Source organism: Tyto alba, unplaced genomic scaffold (genome assembly GCF_018691265.1).
Source record: "Tyto alba isolate M040663 unplaced genomic scaffold, T.alba_DEE_v4.0 Super-Scaffold_38, whole genome shotgun sequence".
NCBI lineage: Eukaryota > Metazoa > Chordata > Aves > Strigiformes > Tytonidae > Tyto > Tyto alba.
Window position 1 is genome coordinate 25783507 of NW_024881313.1, and position 15604 is coordinate 25799110.

The 15604-nt window shown below is 37.8% G+C and overlaps 1 protein-coding gene across 1 annotated transcript in view; it reads right to left on the reverse strand.

Annotated features, from left to right (window-relative positions):
* The window catches only part of EPC1 (enhancer of polycomb homolog 1), a 68113-nt gene extending 57231 nt beyond the window's left edge, over nucleotides 1–10882 (reverse strand). The window contains exons 1-2 of the mRNA XM_032982590.2: nucleotides 10677–10882; nucleotides 9828–9931 (exon numbers count right to left, since the gene is read on the reverse strand). The gene's annotated coding sequence lies outside the window, so the exon portion shown is untranslated. The remainder of the gene's footprint in view (nucleotides 1–9827; nucleotides 9932–10676) is intronic.
* Nucleotides 10883–15604: the final 4722 nt, after the last annotated feature.

Genomic DNA, 15604 nt, shown 5'->3' on the forward strand with positions numbered 1-15604 from the left:
ATGCCAGTGTGATGCTGCAATCTTATTTGGGGAATGTGTTGTCAGCCATATGTATTCAAAAGTAGAGTCCAGCATTCTCAAAGCAACTGAGCTGAACCTGAAGGGCGTTATGCCACTGAGCAATATCAAAAAGAGGAGGAAAAGTCACTAGCCAACAATTCTCTTACTGAGAAGAAACAAAGGTAAGAGAGGAGCAGCAAAAGCTATTACCACATTTCTCCTTTGCAACTATAGCTAAATGCTTAAAGACAGTAGAGGCAGTTGCCTCCATAGGAGGAGCAGAAGGACTGCAAGAGGAACTAATGATTTAGGATTGTTATTTTACAGACTCAACATTTGTCCCAATATCACCTGTACAGATAGAGCCCATTTTAACATTCTCTTGCCTTAAAATATATCCGAGAGCACAAAGGGTTTTTGAGAGATATTTAGTACTGTCAAAAAGGAATTAGCTTCCTTTATATATGGCTTGTTCAGGAGACCGTTTTTATGTGTGTAGGGAAAACTCATAATAGTGGAAGCAGTTATTCTGTTAGATATAGCAGTGGTAAAAAAGACAAAAATTATGCCAAGACTCTTCACATTGAAAGATAGCTTTCCTTGTTTAAGTTTTAATGGATTCGGAATAATTTTCCTAAAAGACAAGTGATTTATGAGTTTCTCCTTTACTCTTTCATTCAATAATATGTATGCCCTCCAAAATATTGTGCTAGATGCACCTTGAATTTTTGCTTTAGTCATCTTCTCCAGCAACTCAGTCCTAAAAGATTTTGTGAAATGAATAGTAAGACAAACAAAGTTTGAACATGTAACCCTTTTGCAAAGTTTTAAAAAAACGGGGGAACAAAAAAAAAAAAGCCAAAATTTCTGACTTTATGCTCCAGGGTATTTAAAAAACTTTAGATAAAACTTTTTTTATTCTGAAATGCAAAATAATAATAATATTAAAAGCAAAATTTATTCTTTTTTTCATGCTAATTATTCTAAAACATTACGGTAAATGAAACCTGAGCTGGGCAGACAGGCTAGCCAACTCTTACTTAGGCATGGACTTCTGCAAACATCAGTTTATAACACATGAATAGTTTCTGAGTCAAGTGAAGTTAATCATATGATTACGTATTGCCAATAGAAGAGGTAGCAGAAGGGCAAAAATCTTATCCTTTTCTTGCTGGAAATGCAGAGGATTGGGCTTGCAAAAAAAACCAAAACCAAAACCACAACAAAAACAAAACTTAAAAAAACAAACCACAGCACCAAAAACAAACAAACAAACAAACAAACAAACAAAGCAAACAAACCCAACCAACCAACAAACCAAATCAAGCCTCACTTTCTCTTGCCAACACAATTGCTAATTCATTAATCAAAGAGCTAAATATAATTACTTTGATATTCTGCATAGGATAATCTGAAAGGCTAAAAAATGTAAAACAGAAGTAGATAATTTATGGTTGCACATAGGTCTGATGGTAGGCATAGCAATGTATGCTGTCCTGAACCCTTCAACTGGCAATTAAAAAAAAAAAACAAAACAAAAACAAACAAACCACTAAAAAACCCACCACAAACACATACACTACTGCATAAACCTTAGGCTGTCACAGTGTTCACACCCAGGATAAGGGAGTATACTGGGGACAAGTTACGTTTCTTTGCATAACTTTAGAAAGTTTACTACTACACTGTTAATTGCATGGCTCTAAGTATGTGCATATATATAGCAAATTCAATCCAGGTAAACTCATATGCTCTAACTTTTTAAATTTTGTTTTTAAATACATCATTTATTTTAATACCTTACACTCCCAAGATAGGATTTTTATCTTGCAAGTCAATCTATGAAAACTGTTTCAAGTGCTTCAGAGCTTCTGGATATTATGATCACCTATTTGCAGAACTTCAGAATTAAATTGCTGATGTTAAATAATGTGGAGTTATACTCTCTTATCTGCTCTATAATGTCAAATGCTTTAAATTGTGGTTCCTGAATCAGAATTAAAGTAGTATATCTGCTTGCTGCAGACAATTCAGAAAAAACATTGATTTATACCTAGAGAGGAATTAGCTAAGCTTCAGAAGTCTTTTGGTGCAGAAAAGTATACTTGCATCTTGGAATGAAGAGACGTTTCCTATTACATATGTTTAGATTGGAGTGGAGGTGGTCAAGCTTTTTTTTTTTGTTGTTTTGGTTTTTTTGTTTGTTTTGGTTTTTTTTATGTTACTGGCATCTCCCTACAGTATGCATACCTACCTCATGAGTTCCAGATCACATTAATAGGATTGTGTTATTAAGTACCTAATACAGGCTATAGCATCTTTACTTAAGATAAATACATGTCTCTAAAGAAAGGAAAAAACCACAAATAACTCAGCTTTTTGATTTCAAAAGTCTGATGTTATTAGTCTGCAAGAACAGAAGAATTCTTTCAACCTCAGATGTGGATTCCCTTACACACTCCAGTTTGATTTATACTTCTAAATCAAGCATGCGAGAATGTTATAAAGATATTGTTTGTCTTCTGAGATACAAACTAATCATGATCATATTTATAGCCAAACATTTACATGCATACTTCAGAAACCTCAAATTAATAACACTGTATTGGTGAAAAAAGCTAATGAACTAAGTCTGAATATATATATCTCCAGCAGAGGAGGCTAGATCTGAATACAAAGCTGATCTCTTGAGAATTTTTGATACATATATTTTTTAAATTATAGCATCAGAGACATAAAAATGGAAAACTCCGATAGGGTTAAAGTGAAGAAAATAAATTTTCAGAGGTTTTCCAACATTCAGAGGATGCAAAAAACCTGTGGGAGTTGGGCAGATGTTGAGAGGGAAAGGGTTTTGGTTTAGATGGAAATATGAAGTTGTCTTTAGAAGAAAGATAGAGAAAAACTATTAGATTATTTTCTCTATGTTGCTAATGTAGGTGGGCTCAGAAAGCCCACACTGATGTACTATCATTGGCATTTTCTTCTTACCCACTCCCACAGTGAAATCCCCAAGTCTGCTGCAAGGGCAACCTGAGAAACACAACCAAGTAGAAAGTAGTTTTCTCAAATAATTTAGAGCACAAGCAGTCAAGGCTTTCACCCCTCACTCCCCTCCAATACAGACACTCCATTCTCACTCTCTTATCAAGTAATGTGTTTTACAGTTGTTTGACACTGTTGATCTGTCCAAGAGAAGAAGACAGACCACTGTCATTAACACAGGGGCCTGTGCACAAGTGCCAAGTCTGCTGAACTTTATCAGATTTGTAAGCGAATCAAGAAGAGTGTTAGCACAAAAGGACATGATCTAATTAACAACAACAACAAAAAGTAATATCAGGGGAGAACACAGAAGATAGGAAGAAAAACAGTTTCGCACATTAAAGTAGCTCATCTGAAAGTCCACTTGACTAGAACTTCCGAATCCCACAGATTCCTGCAATACTCAATTTTTAGCTTGGAAATTGATTTCGGTGATGAGAAAAGAAATCAGAATGTCTTCTTACAGAATCTTCGTTCATTATGTGATTATAAATAGATATAGGCCAAACAGAATGTGTGTGTGTGTGGAGTCCTCAGACATGAGTTTTTTCCCCTCTGTTATCCAGCATGGCTTCTCCTTAAAAGATGCAGATTGTGGTACTTTTCTTGAATTGTGAATATAGAATCACATTGCCTAAAGGCATTAAGATATTCTGTCTTGTATGGATACCTTTAAGGCCATCAGAAATAACATAACTGCTCTGCATTATAACATCTGAAATTAAATTTTAAGTTTTCTTCAGAAAAACTCTCTGAACCAACTCATCCAGGTAACATGCCCTGTCCATGCCCGGCATTACAGATGAAAAGCTGTCAGGTGAAAGGACCCTTTAAAGAAATTATCCTTTTAGTCATCAGGTTATGGCAGCCCCTAGATTCCTAGTAAGCAGATACAGAACCTCAGAGATGCCTATAATGCTGAAAGGCCCATGTGTGAGTCACCTGCATTTTTAGGCTGTTTGAACAAACGTGGAAAACTCACTCTTGTTTGAGTAAATGAATATTTAAAATCCACACACCTGCGAGACCAGGGAGGTCTTGCTTCCATTTAGCAAGTTTCTTAAAGCTCTGAAACGGAAAGAGGATTAAGAGCTAACTTTTCATTACCTAAATCATACACAAATCAGTATAGGCAAACACCAGGGCATGGGATTTATCTGATTAAATAAGAACATTCACCTTTGAGCCAGTCATATTAGGCATATGGAGATACAATCAGGATACTCCGTGAAGTTTAAAATATAGTTTATATTGCAGCAGAAATCCAAAATTTGGGGGGTTTTTGTTGGGGTCTTCTTGTTGCTTGTTTTTTAAAGATGTGATTTACTCGACCAGTTTCTTTTAGTGGCTAAGATTACAAATTTAACAACACACATCTAAAGTCAGGTGAAGCAAGTTCTACATTAAGTGTTTACAATACAGTGATTCCAAATTGCTCAGAAGCATAGTTTACTGTTAATCCATTGAAGCAGGAGTTAACACCACCTTACAGGCTCGTTACCTAGATATCTAACCATACACTTGGAAGCACAGGTCCCAGAAAAAAACCAAACCAGAACCTGACAGAAAGAAGACTGTTCTGGGCAGAACAAGTCCTTGGTACTGCTCATTGCTCCCAGGGCTTCCTACATTTTACATTGAAACATTATTGAGTAAAATCCATGAAGCAGCCCTGGGAGCAGGGAGAAGATCCAGCCCACCTTTTTCCCCTTGCTCTGGGAATCCCAGTGCTCAACACATTGTGAAATCTAACTCCTTCTCCCTTTCCCTAGAAAAAGTGATCCAGATTGTCTTCAACAACAGAAGATGGAGAGTCAGTGTCCCACCATTTGAAACCACTTGCTCCAGGTTTGAATTTGCACAGGCTCAGAGTTCTTGCTATTTTTACTGGTGCTCAAACCAACAGACAGTGACATCCATAACTATTGTTTTCTTTTGTATGATACTATGTGCCTCTCTGAACAACTTTTAATTTACCATTTGGGACCTCCATAACAGCATCTCAACTCCCTGCACAACTAGTAAAGACTAATACTCACATGTTATTTGTCAATTCCCATCTCTCTCTGTTGTTTATATAGGGAGATAAGCAGAAAAAAAAGATAATTTTTAGCAAATGTACTTGCTTTTTAAACACTGCAATATCTATTTTAAGGGTCAAATTCTGACCACCAATTTTAGGCTCTAGCTGTTAGTAGTAGGGGATTTTTGAACAAAATTTCCTATTAAGGAAATTTGTAGTATTAGTATTATCTTGCTCCTGGGGCCAAAGGACAGTCCAGTGGTAACATGACATACTGGAAACATAGCTTAGCTAAGAACCTAAAGGGGAGCTGAAGCCACATGTATGTGGTTGTATGTGTCCAAGACATACTTTGTTGCTCACAAGACCAAGTCAGAGAAATTCTGTTTCAAAGCACTGATATTTTACTCCCCTTTAAGGAGTAAATCCCCTCTAGGATTGTCTCAAGGATTTGGACCTCTTCACTGCAACATGAATTAACTTTTTGAGCTCTTTGATAAAAGGAAAACTAAGAATGCTAAAAGGTAGAAGGGTGCTGTAGCCATAGCGGTTTCCTCTGGCACGTAGGAGATAGATTTCATAACACTGAAAAGCCGTGCAAATACCAGTCTGGAAGAGGTGTGGAGGGACTTAACTTTCTAGAGGATGATAATCTGAAGCAAGCAAGAAATATAACATCCTTTGTTCACAGCTGGGAAACAGGTGACCCTTGAAACAAGCTTTTTAAAAAATATTCATTGCTAACTTGCTGCTGATATGTATGATGTGGAAAACTACAGATAGCAGTCATGAAATAAGAAAGGTGAGAAATAAGACTATGTCACAAGGTTTAGAACATAAAGATACCTTCCCCCCCCCCCCCCCCCCCCCGAAACCTTGCTGAGTGTTGAATCAAGGAAACAATGAATAGTTGAGAACCCTCGAAAGGGAGCAGTCAGGAGTCTCAGCCACCAAGGTATGTTATCACCATATGAAAATAGAGAAGACAGTGATACATGAGTGAACAAAGCAGGAGTTACAGCTTTTCTTTGAACTGAGTCCCAAACGATGTTCTTTTATACCACTAGCACACATTTGGGGAACTGTCTTCACATTGTTGTTGGCTAACTTTGGAAGCTGGTTAAATCTGCCTGGGATCTACACATCTGCACTTCTATGACAATTTTAGACAGCCATCTCTTACCCTGTGCCTCTTACTTGAGTATATAATACTAGTAACATTGGTAGGAGGAATGTCATGAAGGCACACAGAACATTTGGGTCAGTCAGGATGAGTTAATATCTTGCTAGAGATTGTTTGGTTTACAGTAAGATGTTATACTTCAAATAGTTTTAAGCCAGGAAAGCTAAATATACCTGAAAAGTGTATGGAGTCTATATAGTGTTTCTAGGTGAAAGGGAAACTGCATTAGGACAAAAATGTATTAGCTTTGCCATCTCAGAAAGGGAGGGATATATAGGGGACTAAAATAAGAAACCCATCAAGAAAAAAAACCCCACAACTCGCTTATGTTTTAGGTCCTGGTATTCCACAGACAGGCATTTCAGAAGAAGCAGGGTGGGGAAAACACACAATCAAGACAGAGCCGCCCCTCAGTAATGATTCTTCCAGGCGTTTCTGTAGAAGATGCAGGAGGTAAATTAGTTGCTATTTAGCTTTGAGACGATGCTAAATCTTAATCAATTGTTATTCCTTATTGGCAACACATCTGCTGGGAACTATTTCTTGTTCAACAATGCCTAAAAAAGGAAGCAGGAGAGAAGTGAGGAAACCGCGGAATTGCAAAACATCGGCACTTCATTCCTCTCACCTTATGACTTCTTGGAGAGAGAACAGACACTTTCAATCAGATGCAACAACAAAGTTGCAAAACCATAACCGATGTTAAAGAGTAACCCCAAGTGAATGGGAGAAAGCAGAGCAAGCATGAAGCAAATTTCTATTCAACATTCATGTTCTTGATGACTTTACTGCACTAGAAGCTGCCTCTGAGCTGCAAGATCGCTAGCAATCAGTTCATTCGTGGCCTGCGTGCACAGGCTGCAGCCACAAGAAATCACCACTGTCATAGTCCAGGATGTCAAGAGGAACAGAAGCGTGAAATTACCTTCAGTAGTTTATCATTTGCTCAGTACTGTTGTCCATAAGTAAGCAAACTGAACATTGGTCTACACAGTGTAGAGAAGAAAATTAAAGTTGTATCATAATTACTCAGATGTAACTCCATGATACTCTAAGTTTTATAATTATTATAATAGCCTAAACAACAATTGTCTCTACTTCCATTGACATAACCCAAAATGCAAACCTTGTGACCTAGGGATCAGCTCTCAGAGATGGAAAATGTCCAAAATCCACACTTTCTAAGAGGATCTATATCTTGATACTTGTTGTCCAGACCTGAGAGTTGTACCAAGACACTGAAGATGTAACGGTCATATTTGCACTGTCATAGGCCAACAGGACTCTATGCTTCAGCCAAGACTTCATAAAAATAGGTCTTGTCTGACAGAGGAGAGATGATGAAAACTGACTGCTCTCTTAGATATAGATGTCTCCTACTGGAAGAAGGTTACAAGATAGATTTACCTAAAAGATAGTAGTAAATTTTACCTTGCTTAAAAGAGTTCATTACATATATCTACTTGAAGTCATGTATGTCTCCATAAAACTAAATAACTTAATGAGCAAATTTTCTTTAAAACCAAAATCTAAATTAATTTCTGAAGATCCAAATGCTCATGAAAAGTCTAGAGACTATTTCAAACTGTCTAGTATTTGTCAAATTTACTCTTTGAAAATAATTAAGACATTGAAACGTAAAACAGATGTAAAGGTCTCTAAAACTGTCAGCTTCCTATCACTCCAAAATAATAGGCACATTAATTTCTTAAAAATGTGTTAAGTTTAATGTTAAATTTATTCCGGAACCTGCTGAGTTTTTAAATATATGCCCTAGATCACAGGCTTGACTATATCTTCCTACCCATCTTAGAACATTAATCACTTCTGTTTTCTTAAACACTTAATATGGATGTTAGGAGAAAGCCTTCTAAAACACTTGCACTTAGAACCGAGGTGATCTGTAGGTTGTAACAAAAGAAGAAAACAACACACATTAATATGTGTCTATTTATAAATACATGTAAAACGCATGCTCCACTTAGCAACAGGAAAGAAAAAACCCACCCACCTCAGGTGAATCCTGTTACAATCTGAAGGACTATGTTAGGTTTTCCCTTCTTTACAATCCCACCTTCATACACAATCCAAACTCCTGCAGACCTCAACACGAAATCTGCATATGCAAGCACGCGAGCAAGAGCGACCTTAGGGTTTAATACCCAGTGATGAATATAACCTTTAACTTCACAACAAGCAAACAATGGACTAGTTGCACAATAAATGTGTACCAAAGCCTTCCATATTGTATGCAAAAATCATTTTAAAACCTTTCATCTGCAGCCACTGTAAAATCATTTTGGGGGTGGGGCCAAAAATCTCATTACTGAAGAAAACTGGTCTTTAGGTACCGGTTTGAAAAAAAAAAAAAAAATTAGGAATCTGCTTCTTTACACAAACCAGCGAAAGGGTGAGGTCATGCCTGTTCCAGGCCATAGTTCATGCAACGCTACAATTTTTCAGAGATACAATTTAATCGTCTTTCTAAGTAATCTGCGGTTACTTTTGACACAGAGAAAAGGAAAAGATACAATAGATCAAGTCGTGCCCCACCTTTCCCCCCCTCCCCGTCCCCTCCGGCCCCCTCCCCCGTTAAAGCCGAGCACACGGAGCGTTTCGGAGCGCCACAGCGCCACCAGCACACATCAATGCAAAACAAAAAAGATCTCCCACCGTGTGAGAAAAAAAAAAAAAAAAAAAAAAAAAAAAGCCCAGAAAAATGCCAAAAATTACAAAATGTCTCCCAAATGTACCTTCCTGGAGGAAAAAGAACAAACAAACAAGCCGCCCCTCTCCCCCCACAGGAAAAACAAAAAAAAACAAAAAAAAAAAAAACAAAAAAAAACCAACAACAAAAAAAACACAAACAAAACCAAGACATCTAAATGGAGTGTGGTGAAATGAGAACCTTTATATAACTAATGCTTTAAGCTAATTGCCACAAGAGCGCTAATTTCCAAATAAAAAGGTCACTCTTTACTAAGAGACATAACTTAATATAAACCCTGTTGTGTCAATCTCCACCTTCACCACACCAAGGGCAGTTTTCCCCCGTACTTTAGACCAAAGTAATCCATCAAGAGCCATCACAAATGGCATTGTAAACTCTTTTAGCCACGACCAGACCATATAGCAGCAACATATTATGCTTCTTTATATATTAGAAATGCATTATGTTTACAAAGACTGTCACATATTTGGTGCTGGATCCATTTATTACTCGGTTAAAAAAAAAAAAAAAAAAAAAAAACACAAAAAAAACCCCACCACCAAACAAAAAGCCAGAACCAAAAAAAAAATAAGTCCATCTGGAAAATATCTGAGTTCTTATACTCTTAAATTGAACTTAAATTGCTGTTTAGCTTCGTGTGTATAAAATTTTAAAGAGGAAACAAAACTGACTTCAGTAATTGACGATATTAAGGAGACATCGTTGGGTGGGATACACATGAGATCAAGGCTAAGAAAAATACACGGCTACGTTTTGTTCATCAACACAACGAAAACCCTCCACAGCACTAACACTCGCCAAAAATCCGCAGCAACGAATATTTTTGGTTAAAACCGCAAACTTACCTTCGGAGAAGGCAGCCCTTGCAAAACGGCTGTAACAATATGGACTGCACACTCGCTCTCCTACAACCAGCCGCCTCCATGCTGCAAAGGGCTCCCCGAACATCCTTAAAATATTTCGCAAATGCAAAAAGTGAGACTACTTTTTTTTTTTTTTTTTTTTTTTTTTTTTTTTTTTTTGATTCTTCTTTCCCCTCCCCCTCTCCGTCACCCCCGCCGGGATGGCCGGGGGAGGAAGGAGGCGGCTTCCCCGGGGGTCCGGGCGATGCCGGCGGGCGGCCGGGAGCCGGGGCGGGGGAGCCCGGGCGCCGCCGGGGTCACAACTTTGCCAGGGCCGGCGGCGGCTGGATGGGCTCGGCGGGCAGCCGCCCCCCCCCCCCCCCCCCCTCCCCCCCGCCTCCCGTCGCCGCTACCGCCGCCTGGAAAAATGCAGTGTGCCATTTTACACCCGCCTTTGAAACACACAGGACCAAAGTCTAGCGCTGGTTTTCGGTGACACTGCAAAACTACGGCTCGCTCCACGCACCCCCCCAACCCTCCCCTCAGTGAGAACAGCCGCCTCTTGAGAAATAATAAAGACAGCTGGAGAAAATAATTCCGAGACTTTGCTGTTTTCCTTCCCTCCCCAGCCCCCACTCCTAACCCCGAAGCAAGTTTCTGCCGGTCAGCGCATCCCCGGCCCCCCCCGGCCCCGGGCGGCCCCGCAGCCCGCACCCGGCCCCGCCGGGGCTGAGCAACCTCGCAGCATCTAAAAAAGCCAGTCATGCCTGGAACAAAATCCATGATTGCTGGAAAGTGGGGAGGCTTGAATCCCAACAAATACTCCGTTTACTTACAAATATAAATACCTACCTTATGAAAGAACTAAATTAACACTAAATTCAACAGATACATCCGTTACGGCAGGAATAGTTTTTCCATAAATACTGTTTTAAAAACCCCTCCTTATACTGACTGACAGAATTCTACCATGCTGCCCACAAACAAAATGGCTGTGGCACCGAGTTTTTTGGTTCCTCCCACTGTGCCTCCCCCTGGCCTCCAGGAAGTGGTAGAAATCCAAAATAAAATCCGCACGAAAAGTATAATGCATCGTCTAAACTCCGTACGGCACCACCAGACATCACGGGTAGTGAAGCAGATTTACCAACGTTGTACTTTCTCGAGGATTTTTATTGTTTTTAAAAGGGCATCAATCACTGGGAATTTACATCACTGTGTAATTTGAACTTCCTGCTTTACATATTTATAAGGTCTTTCACCTATCTTGGCAGGCTTTCAAATTAAGTGGGTTGGGAAATTTGATGCTGTGGCTTTAGTTTGTGAGCTGAGTCAGGTAGTCCCTGCTGTAGCTGTGCTGTGAAAAGACGGGCAAATTCTAACACTTTCAGTGTTCAGCGCAAGATAAAATGACCCCCCTAACACGTTACGGTCTCGTCAGTGAGCATGTAAGGGCAGAGAGGACACTGGAATGAGGATTCTCAGAGGTAACAGAAATTTAGGCCTCTTGCACATAAATACACGTTTTGTAATATTCATAGTTTTTCATTTGTGGTTCACAGTAGTCTGCCTGAATTATGGTTTATGTGGAAATAGTCTTGGATTTTTTCTTCTTATGACCCTGCATAGTGATGTAGCCCTTTAACTTTTTTGATGTTCACCTTAAAAAGAAAATAAATAGGAAAATATGGCACATTTAAATTAGAGATGATCATAAAAATGTCAATATGTGGCCCTCTATCTAAGCCACCAGTCCTGCCAGGCAATAGCATAGCTCCTCTTGCACGCTGCCTCATGGGCTCTGTAGGGCCTGATTCATTTCCCATGATAGTCGTTTTACTGCCTTTAGTAGGAGTTACAATGGAGACAGGCTGTCAGACCTGCTGAGCCTGATCCAGTGCTATATTAAAAGACTTGAATTAATATTTCCATCCACTGCTCTTCTAAACCTTTTTCAGAGGCAATGAAAAAACAGTGAAATTGGTGATTTTTTCCCTGAACCACCCCATATTTCTAGGTCTTAGATTTCAAAAAAAAAAAAAAAAAAAAATCTGCAAAGAACTTAGAGCAAATTTTGTTATTATTCTTTGTTTGCGTTAGCATGTTATCTAGCAGCCTTAATCCTGGACTATGATTATGAAGATATACCATATAGAAATATAGGGCAAAAAGATAATTCCTTCCCTGAAGAGCTCAAAAGTATAAGACAAAAGACAGCAGATGGCTACAAACAGATGAGGGGAAACAATGAGACTGTATTGATCAGCCGGGAAGGCAGTTTGCAACACACCATCAGCCTAACTCTTGTTTCTGTGTATACATCATGGTGAAAAAGACATAAGACGGGATTGGATAAAGAAAATTAATTGGTTTTGTGGCCGTTGAAAGAAAACTTCTCCAACAAGGACAGCATGGAAGAACACAAAAAGTTGTTTGTTTGAAAGAGCAGCAGATGAACTATGGAAGTCTAATCAGATTGGCATTAGTTTTTTTATAATGACAGAAAATAGATAAGGGGGGGAAGTAGGCCATGGGAGCATTGAAAATACAGATGCTAAGCTTATGTTTGATACAGGAGAAGCAATGAAATGATCCAAAAGTCATGGTGACATGGAAAAATAATAAATCAGGCATGCTAGTAGTTGACAAGTCCCAGGAAAAAAAGATATATGGTAGTTCAAATGATATGGGCCTGAGGAGATGTAGAATCCTTTTTATAGGAATGAAAGTAGTGTTCTTAACCATTAGTTTGTCTATGGTTAAGGACTATGTGTCGATTATCTGAACCTTCCTCCTAACTTGTATTTAGTGAATTCATAAGTACTATTCCTGGCAGTAGTGTTTATTATATGAAAACCTGCTAACTAAAGGGTCACCTCAAACTTGTTAATACAAGTAGATAAGCACAGAGGAGGGTTGGGAACAAAATGAACACGTGCACTGGGAAGGTTCCTTCTCCTGTTACCTTCTTTTCGAGAAGCCTTCATCCCCCTGTAGTGTCCCATAGATTAAATGTTGATCACTACCTGCCTTAAACGAGAACCGGTCTGCCCCAGCCCTCATCGGAATGGTGGAGGAGGCAGACAGGGCCCCGGGGCTCTGCTTTAGGGCACAGTTACATCCAGGAGAGCAAAACGTGCTGTGGAGGAGGGGTGTAGGCTCATATCCCTATTTGTACGTTCTTTGTTATGTTATGATGCTGTAGGTTTTAAAACTAACTTTCTTTCTTTCTTTCTTTCTTTCTTTCTCTTTCTTTCTTTTCTTTCTTTCTTTCTTTCTTTCTTTCTTTCTTTCTTTCTTTCTTTCTTTCTTTCTTTCTTTCTTTCTTTCTTTCTTTCTTTCTTTCTTTCTTTCTTTCTTTCTTTCTTTCTTTCTTTCTTTCTTTCTTTCTTTCTTTCTTTCTTTCTTTCTTTCTTTCTTTCTTTCTTTCTTTCTTTCTTTCTTTCTTTCTTTCTTTCTTTCTTTCTTTCTTTCTTTCTTTCTTTCTTTCTTTCTTTCTTTCTTTCTTTCTTTCTTTCTTCTTTCTTTCTTTCTTTCTTTCTTTCTTTCTTTCTTTCTTTCTTTCTTTCTTTCTTTCTTTCTTTCTTTCTTTCCTTCTTTCCTTCTTTCCTTCTTTCCTTCTTTCCTTCTTTCCTTCTTTCCTTCTTTCCTTCTTTCCTTCTTTCCTTCTTTCCTTCTTTCCTTCTTTCCTTCTTTCCTTCTTTCCTTCTTTCCTTCTTTCCTTCTTTCCTTCTTTCCTTCTTTCCTTCTTTCTTTCCTTCTTTCCTTCTTTCTTTCCTTCTTTCCTTCTTTCCTTCTTTCCTTCTTTCCTTCTTTCCTTCTTTCCTTCTTTCTTCCCTTCTTTCCTTCTTTCCTTCTTTCCTTCTTTCTCACATTTAGTAGTGGCACTGAAGTAGTAGCAGGTGCATATTTGCAAACTCTTTATAATTCTTTTGTTAAGCACTTTAGATAAAATTGTATTTACTACAGCAACAATGTGACAAACTCTGAAGTACACTGGCTAGCCATTCTATAATTTCAGCTAAACACTGCGAAGTGAATAAACAACCTCAAATGACCTAGGCCTTGGTGAGTGTCTGCAGAAATATTATAGTGTGGCAAATGTGAAAGAATTTGACTGGATTCTTTTGTTACAGGCTAAATTAAACTGAACTATCACAAAGTTCCTTCTGATTTAAAGCTTACTTTTTCTGCAGATGAGCTGATGTATAGTAACTGTTTAAGCCAGGGTCATTTTCTTTCATGTTTTCTCTCATCATTGATTTTAACTGAAAACAGTGTATATCAAGGGCTAAATGTTGAGAATTGAGATAGTGATTGAAATATACATTGTGGGTTTTTTAATCTGAATAAACGTTCCAAGAAAAGTTGAACAATATGTTCTCATGCTTTAAAAACAACCCTCATTTGTCTTGATGTCAAATTTCCCCAAATTTCTTATCTTTCAGAGTAACTCCAAAGAGCACAACTATCCATTCAGCACTTTTTTCTTTTTTTTCTTTTTTTTTTTTTTTAATCTTTGTCCAATGCTTGGTGTGAATGTTCATCTTGAGATTTTACTCAAAAACAGGGAAACGGAGTATCTGTATGGGAGCAAAGAAACAAACTAGCTGTATTTTGGGATTTAGGCTAACATAAAAAAAACTGTCTAAAATCTGATAGCAAATAACATCTTCGTACACCAGGGAAACCACTTTTTACATTCTGCTTGCAGTATAATTGCTTTTATTATTCTTTATCTTTCACTTTCATTAATCTTTATCTTGCCCATTATGATTTAACGCTACTGCCGTATTTTCCAAGTAGGTCTCTGTCTCTTTACTTGTAATAAACAAATTACACTGATCTTCTTTTGGCAATCTTTTTTTTAGGAAGTGAATTATCAGTGCTGTCTAGTCAGTAAATCATTAGTGGATAACAATAGCTGAAGGATATCAAAGTGCTTTTGCAACTGGTATGTAAATGATAAATTTGTTTGTTTGTTTTTTCATAAAAATTACATTGAATGTTTTTCAGTTGAAAGATCACCAAATGCACAAATATTTTGCATTTTTATTCAATAGATAATGTTCACATAGATGCATAATTACTCATGAAGAATGCAAAAAAAATGATTTGCTGTAATTTGGAAAATTCATACATTATAGTATAAGAATGGATCATTGATGCCTGACTGTATTATAAAAGAGAACATAGACTTCCCTAGCTTAATTCTTATTTGACCCAGGTCAGATATTTTTAAAAAGTACTTAGTCTTGACTAAAAGTGTATAATGATTAAAAAATCCACCACAATCTTCACTAAGTTGTTACAGTGATTACTTGACTTGCTTGAAAATTAACTTTAAATCACAGGCTTTGTAACTTAATAAACCTCTTCTTTCCATCTCTCAGTCCAAGTCCTGGTTTTGTTTGAGTATATAGAACTCATAAAATGTTACTCTTTTTCATGGATGATATGTGATTGTAATGCTTCTCTAGTTTATCAGCAATCTTCATGCTTCATGAATCATGGACATTGGAAACAGGTGCAATATGCCAAAGGTCACACTGGTTGCCACATACTAAAGTCAGCTAACGCCTCGTATTTTTTCTGTATATCCCAAAATTTCATTTGCTTTCTTGTTGCATTGCCGTTACAGGTACCCCTGTTCAGCAAATTATCTCATTAATTTCTGTATTCTTTGCAGTAACCCCTTTTCAGTTGTACTTTCTCACTTCTGTCAATAGGAGTTAATATTACTTTCAGAATTTTGATTTCACCTGCACACAGACATACAT